Source organism: Hyperoodon ampullatus, assembly GCF_949752795.1.
Source record: "Hyperoodon ampullatus genome assembly, chromosome: 9".
NCBI lineage: Eukaryota > Metazoa > Chordata > Mammalia > Artiodactyla > Ziphiidae > Hyperoodon > Hyperoodon ampullatus.
The window spans coordinates 108,779,297-108,794,239 of record NC_136922.1 but is presented as its reverse complement, the minus strand read 5'-3'; positions in this window follow the sequence as shown (position 1 = coordinate 108,794,239).

Genomic DNA, 14,943 nt, shown 5'->3' with positions numbered 1-14,943 from the left:
AGGAACAGAGAGGAAAGCATTCCAGCATGGGAAATGGCTCCAGAGAAGTTGTCCCGGGTGGGAGTTCACTACTTTTACTTGGACTGAGCAGAGTGTCTGAGTGAGAAGGTAACAGAAATGCATAGTGTAGTGGAGAAGTCAGGAGAAGAGGGAAGAGGGTGGTTCTTGGCACTGAGCCATGTGGCTTTGGGGAAACACTCAAGGAAGAGCCAGCAGGGCTCCCCACCCCCCGTCCCTCCACCATCACCACATCGACCTCCTGAGTCCCCAGCCTTGGTCTCCAGCTCGAGACATGGCACTTTATTTTTCTATTTTCCTAGGAATTAAATTCTAAGAAGATGGCATTAAAATTGCATTTTCAAAAGAACATTTCATAAACAGAACTGTAAGGAAATGGGAAATTAAAAGAAACATTTTCTTATTCAAAGGGAAGAGAATGAGAGCAGTGAAATTGCATTAATAAAGGTCACATGGGCCTGTTTCTCATGGATTCTTCTATCTCCTTAATTTGTCCTAACTTACTCTGATTCCCTGTCCAGAAATTAAGGGCTTACTACAAGCCTTTTGGGTGACTATACACTTTGGCAGCGAAATCAATAATTAAAAATATATATATATTCCTCTTCCACCTAAAAAACAAAGAAAGAAAACGGGTCTACAGTATCTGCGTCAGTGGCTGGCCTGGGCCTTGTCTCCAGCTGAACAAGTCATGTGGCTTCTAAACGATAAAGACCGTTTCTGGATAATTGAGGTTCTCTTCTTCAAGGAACAAGCAAGGACTCGAGAGTGGAGCCGGGGAATCCTCTTTCCTCCAGGACAGAGGCGAGGTCGGCAGCGCGGGGCCCCTCCGTCCCAGTCCGCCTGCTGGCTGCGCAGTCCTCATGCTGCTCCTCCCCGGGCCGGCTTCACTCTGGTCCGTGAAGGGCAAGAGGCTCAGCTGGTGCCGAGTGAAATCGCCAGGTCCTTCTTTCTGAACCCCAGAAATGAGGGGCCTCAGGAGGAGGCAGCATGAGGCAGATGTTAGTTACGGTACCTAAAATCAGACGCTGGGCCTCCACATCCGGCTCGCCTACCTCACTTTTGTTTCCTTGTCACTGAATCGGGACCACTAAGGTGGGGCTGAGGGAGTTTCCTAAGACAGTCACCGAAAGTGCCTCACAGTAAATCCTGGCTGCTGTGCCTCTCGGGCGGGACCGGCCTGGCGGCTGGCAAGCACGGAGCCCTCCCTCGGGAGGGGCCGCCCGGCTCCAGCGTCTCCCAGAGCCCGGAGCCAGACTGAACGACAGCCCTGGGCTCCCGAGGCCTCTCCCTTCTTCCTGCCCTGACAGAGGCTGGTCATCCAGCGCCGTCCTGCCCTCCGGGCTTGGCCTCCAAATCCTTGCAACGTGGCCTTCCAAGAAGGTTCGACCAGCGGGTCACAGACAGCCACGGCCTAGGAGGCAGGCCTGGGGGGCTGCGAGGCCGCTAAGCATCCCCGCCCGCGGGCGAGGCAGGCAGCCCTGCAGCAGGCCGCCCTCCGCCGGCCCGGGCTGCACACCAGGACTATCAACACCCTGGTGGTACCGAGAAAACACCAGCTGCTGCGGAACCCGCGGGGAAACTTGCCCAGTGACAACATCACGACGTCCGCCGGTCTCACACAAGCCGGTTACAGCCGCCCACACGCAGTGCGGAAACCGCCTTCCGCGGTCTTCCACGGAGGCGGAGGCGGGGCGATGAACCGTCCTGCCCGCACCGTGCCTCTCGGTCTCCTCTTCCGGTTCCCCGCGTTCTCGTACTTTACAAGCTGCAGAGAGAGCGCACTGCATAAAGAAACAAAGCAGGATGTGAGCCTCTGAGGGATGAAAACCTTAAAGCAATCAGCTAAAGTGCCCTCAGTTATAACAAGGCACATTCTCAGGAGAAGCGTGGGTTGCTTTGTGGGTTTAACGCAGCTTCGTTTTCTGCAGTCACATTACGTCCAACTTGGTTGTTGATTCATAAAGGCATTTGAGTTAAAGCTCAGTGTTTACTTCATGTATAATCATCTGAGTACTCTGTGATGGGCTGGTTGAGTTTACCAGAACAAAGCACAAGGACGGCACAGCTTTTCCTGTCCCCCAGCAGACGGTAAACCCTCCGAAGCCCATGAAAGTCTCCAGTTCTCAGGGTTGTTTCTCCTCAAAGGTCGAGCGCTGCCTTGCACGCACTGGGTACTGACTGGTTGCTAACCAGTTGGACATTCAGGTTTTCTAAATTTCATGATCCTCCGAAGATGGGGTGGGGGTGGAACGTTGCACATCAATATGCAGCAAATACTGCATATTGAAGTCTCGACCCTCACCGTAGTGGGTGGCAGAAATGTGGGTTACGGCCCGCCCCTGACGCCTTTTCAACCCAGCTGAGAGGGGCGGACCTAAAGCAATCAGACAGCTGCGCACATCTGCGTGTGATTAACTGTCAAAATGAGTGGGACAGACTCCAGCCATCATCTCTGCTGGACGGTCAGTCAGACCAGGTCCTAGCAGTGTTCTCCTCGCTGCCTTGCAGCTTCTGCACAGCTATACGGGGCGGTGAGATGGGACAGTGATGGGAGGGGGACAGCGGAGCCCCTGGGTTCTGGAAATGCCCTTGATCTGGTTCCCCAGCTGTTTACATACGCAAAACTTGTCAGCTGGACACTTGTGCGTTGTGCCCGTAGCTGTGTGTGATTTATGCCTCAATTTTTAAAAGTAAAGAGGGAAATGGTGTTTTTAAAGTACGGCCACGTGCACCATTTAGTTCATTCTGGAAACTTGTATATTCCCGCCACACAAAAGCCTTGCTGGCACCTGGCAGTATCCCCGGGGAAGTGACTGGCCACTGCCATACTTTTTCTCTCAGGTGAAGGGCTGACACCAGATTGCAGGTTGTAAGTCACATTGCACAGTGAGGGTAAGACCCTGCTTTGATAACAGGCTGCTTTCTCTGCTTGCAGGTGTGAAAACAGCCCTGAGCTTTTGTCCTTTAAAGATGCATAATAAAATAAATTATAGTAAAGGAAGTTTTTTCCAGCTTTGAAAGCATAGAAGGTAAAAAGCCTCATTTTGTTCCATTCAAGACTATAAATAAATAAGAAAACGCAGCTGAATCTAATTTTAAGTATCGGTTTAGCTTGCTTCCAGAGTGTTGGAGGTATCCAGAATAACCTATGAGCCTGTCTACCAGCTCACTGTACAAGTGGGAAGGCTTATGTCCAAGAGGTAAAATGATGATACCGTGGTCACGTGGCAGGACCGAGACAAAATTCCTGGATTCCAAGGCCCTTTTTTCTCAGCTACCACAGCTTACTTAGGGATTGGGCAGCTTTGTCCTTAGTGAGAGGGAAGCTTTAAGTAGCCACTAGCAGTACGAGGTCTCGGGAAAGCCTTATGTAGTTGTGGACAGTGACTGACAAAATATTCTGTGTTCAGTGTGTGACTCGCAGGACCCTCTCCCCTCCCTTTTCCAAAGTGCATCTAGAATTATGGAAAGGACCTCATAACAGAAATTAGAGAATAGGAAAAAAGAATAAACAACAGCAAATATACAGCAATATTTTAATGAAAGGAACTAGGACCAAACTTTCCAATATTTTTGTTAATACCTCTGGTTTTGTGTGTAAAAGGAGTCAGGGATGGAGAATCATTAGGCAAGAAAATCCTGCACTTTCCTGTGGTGCTTCAGATGCTGCTGGGAGAACATTGGTAACCATCCAAAGGGGCCTTGAGTCATTAATTATCCTCCACTCTTCACTTTAGAAGCAAACTTTTAAATTTGCCAGTTTCCTCCCCAGAGTCTCATTTCTGCTGAATATACTGTTAAAAACATTTCTTTATTTCATCTTCCTTTAAACTTACTCATGTTCTTTTCTTCTCCCTAAAAAAAGACGGAAACAAGCCATTCAAAAGGCAGCACCATCTCTCAGATCCTGTGCGTGTGAGGTCTGTCCACGCCGCGGTCAGGGCTGCCTCTGTGAAAGAAACACCAGACGGGGCCCTTCTCAAAACCTTCCAGCCCTTTGCCCATGGGGCTCAGCAAATCCCACCCCGCGCTGTGGCCCCCGGGTCCTCCAGATCTGCTCCCCGGTCCCAGCCCCATGCTCTGCCGCCCCCCCCCCCACCCTACCCCGGCCCTTCACTGCCCAGTCCCTCATCTCTGCCCTCCCGGTCTCTCCCTTTTCTCCTTCTGGCCCTCCTCTCTGGACCAGTCACCCCGTCAGTGCCCTCTGGGTACCCCCACCTGCCTCCCCGCCAGCCAGCTCTAAGGGAAGGACCCCGATCTGGCACAAAGCAGACACGTGACAAGCCGAGGCTCCGCCGTGGACGTGGATGGAGTGATGAGCATCCTCCCTCCCCACCCTCCCAGGGCCCTGCGGCAGGGCGCGCGCTGCCCAGGCTTCTCCTCTCAGAGAGGAAGGGTCTGAGTTACCAATTCATGTTAGACATGGGTGCTTTAACACCTGTCACCCGCACCCCAAAGCCGGGGCCTGGCGTAGACCGCAGCTTCTCCTCGCAAGAGCTGCCGGCTATGCCTCTGCAGGTCCCGCCCAGCCTGGTGAGGGAAAGCTGGCACAGGGGACACTCCCCTGGGCCCCCTCATGCCCAGCTCCCCACTCTGTTGGGTGAGGACCCCGGCCTGGCCTGGCACTAAACTCTGCTTAGATGGGTGGAGGGTCTCCATTTTTCCCTCAGCAAGGAAAAACAAGATACTTGCCAAGCCTGGGGGTCAGGGCAGCCTCTCCTGTAGCCGGGACCCTGGAGCTGAGACGGGAAGAAGGCGAGGTGCTCACCTGGGGCTCGGTGGGACCTCAGATGGCCCAGTCAGAAGGAGCAGCAAGGCTTGCACGTAGCAGCAGCGTTAGGCCAGCGCTGGAGAAGCCGGTGAGGGTAGGGAGGGGCCAGATCACCTGTGGCTTTAAAGGTACAGTGACTGTGGAATAAGTGCAAACCAGGACAGGTCTGAGAATGCAAGGGGCACTGGTAACTGGTGCTGGGGCAGCGGGAGGGGCAGACGCTGGCTCAGCTTGTGGTGCTGAAAGGCGTGTAGGTGGGCAGCGAAGAAGGGTGCAGGGCGGGGAGGTGTCGTGCGTGGTCACTGTGCATTTTGAAAGTGAGTCTGGCGGGTGTCAGCAGCGCCTGTGTCTGCAGACCTCCCCCCACCGCCCTCCGCCCCGTCCCTGCAAGGAGCTCATCATCAGGGCTGTCCTTCGAGCTCTGCAGGGACTCCGGGCTCACGCGCTCTCCTGTCACGGCCCCAACCACCTGCGTGCCCTGCGCGGTGCCTCCCCCGGGTCACACCGTCAGCACCCTGACTCTCACGGGGGCCTCGGGTAAGGCCCCCACGTCACTAGATCTTAGCTTTCTAAGCCGATGATGAGTTTCCGTCGAAGGCTGTGCCTCTGCAGTGGCTCTGTTGACGGTTTTAGAGGGTAGGTCTTTACGGTGGGGAACTGTTTGCTGCATCTCAGGGTGCTGTGCCCCGGCCTCACTGCGCTGAGGCTCACAAGCCCCGCCCTTGCTGCACACAGCCTTGGGGGGGGCGGCTCCACCCGAGACAGCCAGTGGTCTGAGGCCTGCGCCCCCCTCCCTCACGGTCCGTCATCCTGGCGGCCAGCGAAAGCGAAACTGCCTCCCAGGTGGACCCTAGAGCTGGGGCTGAGGAAGAGGGTGCGGGGAGGAGGGCAGGCGCGCAGGGCAAGTTCTGCCTGTCGGGACGTCAGCTTCCGAAAGGCGGCCCCTGACCCCGACCCAACGTCCTGGGTAGAAGCGGCACTGAACCCTCGCCGGTCCCTTTACAGAAATATGTGTGACTCAGGCACCCGAGACGCTAACCGCCACGGAGAGGCTTGTGAAAGAAGAGCTGAGGAGATGGCAGCTTAACGTGGAAGCAGCTGCCTCGTGTGGCAGTGACCGACAGGCAGGAGAGGCCCTCGGAGCCCCCGGGGCCCCTCTGACGGCTGCCCAGCCTGGGCAGCTCGGGCGCAAGCAGGCAGCTGCGGGGGCAGTCAAGGCACCGTTCGGGGTAATTTAGAGCAAGAGGTGACAAGAACACGTCCAGATTGCAGAGCGTGCGTCGGGAAGCCAAATGGACTTAGAAGGTGCGTTGGAAGCTTTGCTCTGCGCTCCCCCTTGCCTCCCGCTGGGAACGATGCACGGTCTGCGCTAGTCCTGAGGATTCCACCAAACGGAGTCAGTGGAACGGATGCAAAAGGCACCATTCAGTCGAGGTCCCTACACTCTCCAGGCTCTTAATCTTCAGCTTTTTTCTTTAATTCATCAGCTCTGGAAAGTCAGCCTGCCATGTAAAACGCTAAAGCTACAACTACCAAGGCTTTCCTGGTCTTAAAAAAGTACAGAACATCTCATTGCTTTGTCACTTAATCTGCTGATTGGTTAATCAGTTGATCCGTTTTCTCTGAACTTAACCAAATGTTGAGTAAATGTTGGAGTCCATCTGATTTATACTCTGGAAAGTACAGTGAAAGGTAATCCAGTACATTTATGAAGATATCATGCTCTATTCCACCCAGCTCTGGCTTCCAGTTTCTAATTCGGGGTGTGGGGAGCTTGGAAGCCATTGCTCCTGCCTTCATAGCAAGAAAAAGCTGAACAACCTGGACATCAAAAACTCATCTGACACATCAGAAAACTGAGGTCAGAGGGCAAACCCATGGCCCCCCAAATGAGAGACAGACCTGCTGGTACAGAGAACCACAGCTAACCAGACAAAAGCTCAGGTGCAGACACCTTCGTGGGAACCAGGGCTGGGGTGGGAAAACCTAATCTGTAATTTATTAATTGATGAAGGTTCACTGTGGACAAAGTTGAGAGTTAAAAACTCCAGGGGGGGCCCGGCACCAGGGGGGCCTCACACTTTTGTGACTTTTACCTTCAGGAGTGGACCAGGTGCTCACGGTGAAAATCCCTTCGTGCTTCCAGCAGTGGGTGGAAAGAAGGAATCATTTGTCAGTGCTCCAGAGCACCCTGTTCCTACCAAGGCCTGCCTCTGGGGGAGCTGGTCAACCAGAGCCTGACCTACCTGCAGGCAGGGAAATACTCAACTCCAGCGCCCTCTGGCCACCCCATCCTGCTTAAGGGGAAGAAGAAAACAGAAACACTTGTGAAGTTCAGTCCAGGGACGTGGGCTTCCGTAAAGACTGAGGCCTCTCACAGGCCTGTAAGCCCCCTCCCCACACCTCACCTCTGCCTCATCAGTAGGACCCCTGTACAACAGCGGGGAAATACACTGAAAGACCTGCACACCTCAGACCTTTTTAAAAAAAGAAATCTCTAAGGAAAGCCAGAGACAACAGAGGAGGAGAAAACCAAGGGCACAAGAGGAAATTTTAGCCTCCAATACCTACAGCTACAGCAAACAGTAAACGTAGCCCAACTCCTAGCCACATGATCCTAAAAACTAATACCAAAGACCAGTTTATCTTAGGTTTGGGGGTTTTTGTTTTGTTTTGTTTTGTTTTTTGCGGTACTTGGGCCTCTCACTGTTGTGGCCTCTCCCGTTGCGGAGCACAGGCTCCGGACGCGCAGGCTCAGCGGCCATGGCTCACGGTCCCAGCCGCTCCACGGCATGTGGGATCTTCCCGGACCGGGGCACGAACCCGTGTCCCCTGCATCGGCAGGCGGACTCTCAACCACTGCGCCACCAGGGAAGCCCTACCTTAGTTTTTTAACCAAGTACATCATGTCCAACTTTTAACCAAAAAATTACAGGACAAACTACAAGACAAAACTCAAAGTTTGAAGAGGCAAAGTAAGTGTCACTGGAATTATCAAACATGGAAATTAAGACAACTGTGATTAATATGCTAAGGACTCTAAGAGAGAAGAGGACAACACACAAGAACACACAAGTAATACAAGCAGAGCATGGAAATTCTGTGAAAGAATCAAAAGGAAAGCCTGGAGAATTAAACACCATTAACAGAAATGAATGTTTTTGATGGGCTCATCAGTAGTCCGGACATGGCTGAGAAGGAATCAGTGAGCTTGAAGAAATGTCTATAAAAATGTCCCAAACTGAAATGCAATGAAAAAAAAAGAATGAAAGAGATGGAAGAGAAGCTCCAGGAACTGTGGGGCAATTACAGAAGGTATAACATGCACATGATGGGAAGAGCAGAAGAAGAAAAGGAAAGAGAGAAATGAACAGGAAATATTTGAAGCAGTTAGGACTGAGAATTTTTCAAAACTAATGATGGACACCAAAGATCCAGGAAGATCAAGAACACCAAGCAGAGTGTGTACCAAAAAAGTCTACACAGAGGCATATCATATTCAATTGCAGAAAATCAAAGACAAAGAAAAAGTCTTGAAAGAAGCCACAGGCAAAAACTCTCTTACATATAGAGCAGCAAAGACAAGAATTACACCTGACACGTCTTCAGAAACCATGCAAGGGAAAAAGCTTCCATTGTGGACTCAAATCAAGATGGCAGAGTAGGAGGACATGGAACTCGCCTCCCCCGACAAACAGGTCAAAAGTGCATCTATGTGTGGAGCAATTCTCAGGGAAAACTAACTGGAAACCGTACAACCCAGGCTGTGAGAAAGATCCTCATGGAATCAGGTAGGAAGGGAAGAGAAGCGATCAGGCCAGGACCTATGCCCCTAGAGAGGCTCAGAGGGAAGGGCAATTACTCAGGCAGAGACCCTCCCTGGGGCATGAGCAGATCGAGCCACATATTGAGCACCTCAGTCCTGGGGTCCGACTAAGGAAAGAAAGCCCCTTTGGCTGGTTGGAAGACCAGTGGGACTAACGGGAGGGCTGTGGGAAGCCTGGACTCTTGTGAGGAGCTTGTGAGGGGGAACAGATGCATGCTGGCTCCTGAAGCCGGGGCTGGGGTGTGGGCAGCGAGGGTGGTTTGAAATAGTGGCTAGCTGACTGCCCAGGCGCGTGCCCCAGCCCGAGCCCAGCAAACACTCTGGCACGACTTGCCTCACATGGCAGCTCCACACAGCAAGGGCTGCCCTGACCAAGGAAGAAGCTTGGCCGAAAGACGTGGAGGAAGCTCAAACCCTATGCAGCATCTGGGCAGGAGGGGCACAGCCATTGCTGGTGTTTGCACAGGCAGTGACCAGAAGCAGACCAGATCAGTGGGCAGACTGCCACAGTCCATGTCCAGACCCTCGCTGAAAACCCACACCAGCCCCTCTTGCTCCAGGACTGCTCCGTCCTGGGCCCCCCTCTGGTGCCAGTGCTGGGAGGGGGAAGAGCATACATTTAAAGGAAACTGAGCCAGCTCAGACCTGAACCTCAGGGCTCCTATGCCAGCAACCTGGAAGCTGACCCTAGCCCTGATAGCATGGTGATGCCCCTGAGCAGAGGGAGAACCCTGCCTCACAGCTGGCCCCAGCCCTAGCCCCTCCTTCTCCAGCCCCACCTCCTACCAAGGGGACAGCTGCCAGCACACCCTGAGGAAAGACATGACGTGTTCACATCAAATCCAGCTCTCCCACCAAAGCCACTGGGCACACGCAGACTCTATAGGGATGCTCCCACATAAGGACACCCTTCAAGACTGCCAAAGGAAACTGTTTCACCTAATTTCATAGAGAGAGAAAGATAAGCAAAATGAGAAGAGAGAGGAATTTGCCTCAACTGAAAGAGCAAGAAAAAAACTCTGAAGAAACAACAAATGAAACAGAAATAAACAATTTACTAGATAAAGCATTCAAAGCATTAGTAAGAAGAATGTTAAGTGAATTAGGGAAAAGACTAGATAAACACAGTGAGAATTTTAACAAGGAGTAGAAAATATTGGGTTGGCCAAAATGTTTGTTCGAGTTTTTCCATAAGATGTTAAAACCCAAACGAACTTTTTAGCTAGCACAATATTAAAAAGAACCAATCAGAAGTGAGGAATACAATAACTGAAATGAAAAACACACTAGAAGGAATGAACAGCAGATTGGGTGATACAGAAGAACATATAAGTGATCTGGAAGAGAGAATAATGAAAATCACACAATCAGAACAGCAGAAAGAAAAACAAGTTTTAAAAAAGTAAAAGTTTAAGGGGTCATTGGGATAGTATCAAGCATACCAACATTCACATGATAGGGTCCCAGACGGAGAAGAGAGAGGAGGTCAGAAATTTATTTAGTGAAATTATGGCTGAAAACTTCCCAAGCTGGAAGGAGGAAACAAATATCCAGGTACAGGAAGCACAGAGGGTCCCAAACAAGATGAACCAAAACAGACCCACACCAAGACATATCATAATTAAAATGGCAAAAGTTAAAGAGAGAATTCTAAAGGCAGCAAGAGAAAAACAAAGAGATATACAAGGGAACCCCCATAAGGCTATCAGCTGGTTTTTCTGCAGAAACTTTGCAGGCCAGAAGGGAGTGGCATGATATACTTAAAGTGCTGAAAGGGGAAAATCTGCAACCTAGGATACTCTACCCAGCATGATTATCATTTAGAAAGGAAGGAGAGATAAAGAACTTTTCAGACAATAAAAAATCTAAAAGATTTCGTCAATACCAAACCTATCCTAAAAGAAATGTTAAAGAGTCTTCTCTAAGTGGAAAAGAAAAGGCTATAGGAAGAAGTGTCTACAGGAAAGGAAAAATCCCACCAGTAAAGGCAAGTATAGAGCAAAGGCTGAGAATCAACCACTTAAATAAGTTAGTATGAAGATCAAAAGACAAAAAAATGTAAAATCAAGAATAACTACAGGGACTTCCCTGGTGGTCCAGTGGCTAAGGCTCCATGCTCCCAATGCAGGGGGCCCAGGTTCAATCCCTGGTCAGGGAACTAGATCCCACATGCATGCCGCAACTAAGAGTTCGCATGCCGCAACTAAGAGTTCACATGCCGCAACAAAATCCTGCAAGCAGCAATGAAGATACCACGTGCCACAACTAAGACCCGATGCAGCCAAATAAATTAAAAAATAATAATAATAACTATAAACTGTAAAGGGATAAACATGAAGATGTATAAAATGACATCAAAAACACAAAGTCTGGGGGAAGGGAGTAAAATATATAGAACTTTCAGAATGTGTTTGAACTTAAAGGACGACCTGTTTAAAACAAATAGTTATAGGTCAGGATATATGAACCCCATGGTAACCACAAATCAAAAACCTATAATAGATACACAAAAACAAGAGAGAAAGGAACACAAGCATACCACTTCACCGCCAAACCACAAGAATAAAAACAAAAAAGAAGAAAAGAAAAGGGAAAAACAAAACCAGAAAACAACTAACAAAATGGTAATAAGCATATACTTAGAAATAATTACTTTAAATGTTGTCAACTTAAAAAAATGCACAACGTGAGAAGTGCGAGTTAAGTATAATTTGGGGCAAAATGAGGACTGCAGCCCGGAAGACAGCATCCCAGATAGCTCTGAGAAACCGCTCCAAAGAGGCAGGGAGAAGGTCAGTATATACGTGATTTTGGTGAAGGGGGAATACATGCAATCAAGCACATATTTTTTACAGAAGATTTCTGCTAGTCTCGTGCAGGTTACTGCTAGTCATGAGGACCAGGCATCACCATGAAGAATTTTAGTGCTTTTCTAGGTATGAGGAGATACAAGAACTGGGCTCATAAAATTGGCTCCTGAAAATATCTAACTATCTGAAGGCCTGTTCTGCCAGTTTTTCCCAAGCACAGAGGGCCTCATTTCAGCTGTCCAACCTGAACTCCTTTCAGGGGGTGTTGAAAGTCAGCAGCTGCAGCAGCACACGATCTAATCCTTGTAGATGAAGGTGGCAAATGCCAATGGAAAATGCCAGTTTGTAGTTGACAATGTCAATGGACTAAATGCACAAATCAAAAGACATAGGGTGGCTGATTGGATAATTATTAGAGAAATGCAAGTCAAAACTAAAACGAGGTACCACCTCACACCAGTCAGAATGGCCATCATCAAAAAGTCTACAAGTAATAAATGCTGGAGAATGTGTGGAGAAAAGGGAACCCTTCTACACTGCTGGTGGGAATGTAAACTGGTACAGCCATTATGGGGAACAGTATGGAGGTCCCTTAAAAAACTAAAAATAGAACTATTGTATGATCCAGTAATTCTCCTCCTGGGCATATATCCAAAGAAAATGAAAACACTAATTCGAAAAGATACATGCACCCCAATCTTCATAGTAGCATTATTTACAATAGCCAAGATATGAAAGCAACCTAAGTGCCCATCAACAGATGAATGGATAAAGAAGATGTGGTATATATATGCAATGGACTATTACTCAGTTATATAAAAAAAATGAAATTCTGCCAGTTATAACAACGTTGATGGACCTGGAGGGTATTATGCTTAGTGAAATATGTCAGACAGAAAAAGACAAGTATATAATATCACTTATATGTGGAACCTAAAAAAGTAAAGCAAATGAATTAAAAACAAACAAACAAACAAAAAACAGAAACAGACTCACAGAGATGGAGAATAAACTAGTGGTTACCAGTGGGGAAAGGGAAATGGGGAGGGGCAATATAGGGGTGGGGATTAGGAGACACAAACTACTATGTATAAAATATAATAAGCAATAAATATATATTGCACAGCACAGGGAAATATAGCAATTATTTTGTAATAACTTTAAATGAAGTATAATTTATAAAAATATTGAATCACTATATTGTACACCTGAAACTAATATGATATTTTAACTATACTTCAATTACAAAAAGAAACTATGCAAGCAAAAAGAAAGTAGAGGGAAATATTTAAAGTTTTGAAAGAAAAAAAAAACCCCATCAACCTAGAATTCTGTTTCCAGCAAATTAACTTTCAAAAGTAAAGGAGAAATAAAGACTTTCTCAGACAAGCAAAATGGAGGGAGTTTGTTGGAAACAGTCCTGCCTTGCAAGAAATGTTAAAGTAAATTATTCAAAGAAGGCAAGGAATAAATTCTTATAGGTTAGACATCTGAATCTCCATAAAGAAAAGAATAGTGTTAAAGAAGGAACAACTGAAGGTAAAATAAAATCTTTTATTTATTTTTATTTCTAATTGATCTAACAGGTAACAATTTGCTCAAAATAGTAAAAGAAACAGTGTATTTTGCTATAGCTGATGGATGAGTAAATTGAATGACAAATTATAAAGGACAGAAGGATTTGTGTGGGATACTTCATTATAAGGTACTTGTGTTATTTTTGGTTTACTGTTGGTTTTTTTTTTATAACTTTGTGAAATAAAACTTACTCAAAAGGACACTTCTATACTTTAACAGTTTCCCCCAAAAGACTTGTTAAAATTTCAGTGTTAGAACCAGAGTAGGGCTTGAGAGATTGTCTTGGCCAACTTTATTATTTTACAGATGGAGACTCCCAGGCCTGAGAGAGAAGGGCCACATAGTAAAGCCAGTCCCCATCTGGGATGCAAACCCAAAGCTCTTGACTTCAGTGAGTTTTCTTTCCTTGTGTTTTGACTGTCTTGTGGTTACACCTATGCAGGGATGTGTCCTCTTTCATAATATAGCATTATTTGAAAGTGGACTTGAATAGTTGTAAATGTATATTATATACTCAAGGGCTACCACTAAAAAGTAATTTTTAAAAAGTATAATTGACATGCTAAGAGAGGATAAAATGAAACCACATAAAATGCTAAATTAAACCCAGAGAAGAATAGTGTGGAAGACCAAAAAACAAACAAACAAAAACACCCAAAAAAGGCAAGGAATAGAAAACAGTAACAAAAATGGTAGATTAATCCAACTGTATCAATAACCACTTTAAATATCAATGATCTTAATATACACCAATTAAAAGGCAGAGATTGTCAGAGTTGATTAAAAAACAAGGCCCAACTATAGGTTGTGTACAAGAAACTCCCTGGTGGCACCGCCTGCCAATGATGGGTTCAAGCCCTCGTCCGGGTAGACCCCACATGCCTCAGAGCAGCTAAGCCCGTGCGCCACAACTACTGAGCCTGCACTGTAGAGCCCGTGAGCCACAATGACTGAAGCCCGCGCACCTAGATCCCATGCTCCGCAACAAGAGAAGCCACTGCAATGAGAAGCCCGCACACCGCAACAAAGAGCAGCCCCTGCTCGCCGCAACCAGAGAAAGCCCATGTGCAGCAATGAAGACCCAACGCAGCCAAAAATAAATAAATAAATAAATTAAAAATAAATAAATACATAAAGATACAGCTAGATTAAAAGGAAAGGAAAGGAGAAAGATACGTCATGCTAACACTAATCAAAAGAAAGCTTGAGTAGTTATTTTAATTTCAGACAAAGCAGACTTCAGAACATGGAAAATTATCAAGAATAAAGAGGGGCATTACGTAATCATTAAAGGGTAAATTCTGAAAGAATATATAACAATCCTGAATGTGTATGTGCATAGCAACAAAGCACCAAAATACATCAGGCAAAAACTGATAGAACCTCAAGGCAAAGTAGCTGAATCTGCTATTTCTGTTGGACTTCAATACTCCTCAGTGAGTGGTTGGTAGATCAAGCAGGCAGGTAATCAGTAGAGACATAGTTGAACTGAACAACACCATACATCAACTGGATCTAATTGACATTTATAGAATATGTCATTCAACAACAGCAGAATACACATTCTTCTCCAGGTTACCTGGAACATTCACCAAGATAGATCACATTCTGGGCCATAAAACACACTTTAGGGCTTCCCTGGTGGCGCAGTGGTTGAGAGTCTGCCTGCCGATGCAGGGGACACGGGTTCGTGCCCCGGTCTGGGAAGATCCCACATGCCGCGGAGCGGCTGGGCCCATGAGCCATGGCCGCTGGGCCTGCACGTCCGGAGCCTGTGCTCTGCAACGGGAGAAGCCACAACAGTGAGAGGCCTGCGTACCGAAAAAAACAACAACAACAACAAAAAAAAAAAAAACACTTTAACAAATTTAAAATAATAGAAATAGAGTGTGTGCTCTCAGACCACAGTGAAATTAAACTAGAAATCAGTAACAAAA